The sequence below is a fragment of the Octopus bimaculoides genome, chromosome 8 (genome assembly GCF_001194135.2).
Source record: "Octopus bimaculoides isolate UCB-OBI-ISO-001 chromosome 8, ASM119413v2, whole genome shotgun sequence".
NCBI lineage: Eukaryota > Metazoa > Mollusca > Cephalopoda > Octopoda > Octopodidae > Octopus > Octopus bimaculoides.
The window spans coordinates 1,928,595-1,930,649 of NC_068988.1; the positions used below are offsets into that span (position 1 = coordinate 1,928,595).

At 36.4% G+C, this 2,055-nt stretch overlaps 1 protein-coding gene across 1 annotated transcript in view; it reads left to right on the top strand.

Moving 5' to 3' along the window:
• LOC106878296 (chitotriosidase-1) overlaps nucleotides 1-2,055 on the top strand; it is a 38,775-nt gene that overhangs the window by 19,411 nt on the left and 17,309 nt on the right. The gene's annotated exons all lie outside the window — the stretch shown is intronic.

Genomic DNA, 2,055 nt, shown 5'->3' on the forward strand with positions numbered 1-2,055 from the left:
CCAACATACGCGAGATTGAAACATAGCCGACCTCACGCACTTCTCATGAGGAATTCCGGAAGGGGCTTCGTGAGACAACTACTGAGACACTTCCGGAAACACTTCTCTGGCCAATCGTTCATCAACTTTTTCAAGTACCACTTGAAAACGAAGGTGAGAATAGAGAGGCAAGTTTTGTCTCATGAGAGATTCAATAAAAGGTTGGTGAATGTAGCAAAGATGGTGCGCGTGATTGACGAAACCACTTTGAGCATGATCCTGTAAATTAAGAAGAGAAAGAGAGAGAGAGTGAGAGAGATAGATAGAGAGAGAGAGAGATAGAGAGAGAGAGAGAGAGAGAGAGAGAGAGAGCGCTTTGCTCTCATGTTTTTTCTCTGTCCAAGGTTACCGTGGTCTTTTTCGTAGGCTTTTCTTTCCACGGATAAACCTAATCTGTTTTTTACATTTTTACTCTGTTCTGTGAAACACGATCCCTTTCTATCGGATTCTTTCTTTATTTACATTATCCCTTTTGATCGGAATTTTTTCACTTTTTTTAAATTCTATTTCCCCCCTTCTTTTTCTTTCGAAAAGAAAAGCTCTACATTGTATTTGTCCCCTCTGTATTGGCCCTGTGTGGCCAATAAAGAAGCATATCTATCTATCTATCTATCTATCTATCTATCTGTTTGTCTGCCTGCCTTTCTGTCAGTTTGTCTGTTTGCCTGCCTGTCTCTCATATATGAAAGTCAACTTCTCCAGTATATTTTCTCTTGTTCCATTACACGAAGTCAATTGTAAACAGTGACGTCCTCGAGATATTATTTTTATAGGATTTTCGATTTACTTTAAAGTTGATTTTTTTTTATGAGTTGTAATGAACGGCAAAGGCAAAGAAATATAAACCTGATAGCGAATGACTTCGACGCGATTTCAAACCTTGCCTGAAGCTATGACCCACCACCACTAACGTTTTTTATAATTTCCTTCCGAAAACGGCATGAACTTCACAAACTCTCAGCTCCTTTGTAAATCGAGAGGACTTTTGTGTTTATTGAGAAAACCAATACATACGTTGTAGTAGTTGGATTGTAGGAATATCAATTTTATATCCAGACAGCCCAGCAACAAGGTTATCTTGGTGCTTATTATCAATCAATTTTGGAGTGTTTGTGTTCAGTAATTTACTTTCAAATTAGTTCAAAGTGTGAGTGATATCGAATAAATCAGTTTATTTCTTTACTCAGATGTTGTTTCATATTTACACGGCTAAATACTTTTATCTCAGAGCAAAATTTCTTTTGATTCGGAAAATGTAGTCGGCGTATTCGTTGCCGGTGAAAATGTTCCTGGTGTTATTGCAGTTGTAAACACTTTTATGACTACACACACACACACACACACACACACACACACACACACACACACACACACACACACACACACACACATTATGTATATGTATAAGTGAAATAAAGAGAACTCTCAACATATTGTGCAGAGTATGGTGTATATTTTTTTATAAATGGATGGTTGGTGAATCAAACATTGATTACTCGCACTTTTCATAAGCAGAAAATCACTCGGGAAATTATTCAGATTTTTTTTTTTGCCGTGAGTCAAGTTGTTGCAGGGACATACGACTTGCTTGAATGATACTGTTGTTATCTCTCTCTCTCTCTTTTTCTCTGTATATATCTATATATCTATATATAGATAGATAAAACCTACTTGGAAGAGGATGCGTGGCGTTCAATCATATAATCCCAAATCTTATTTAATTTGCTTTGCAGAAGCAACTGTTTTATCGAAAGCGTATATTGTTGTTAAATGCTCGAAATGCGAGAGTAGAAAAAGAGCCAAAAACTGATGACGGGTCGTTCTGTATGTTGTTTGTCTTGTTTTCCATTTGTGTCTTTCGTTGTTCTAAAAATTAGTTCTAAAAATTAGTTCATATTCCATGCACTCATACTTCATATTTTTTTTTGTACACGTTTCATGACGTCCTGTGCCCACATATGCATCTATCTATCTATCTATCTATCTATCTATCTATCTATCTATCTATCTATCTAT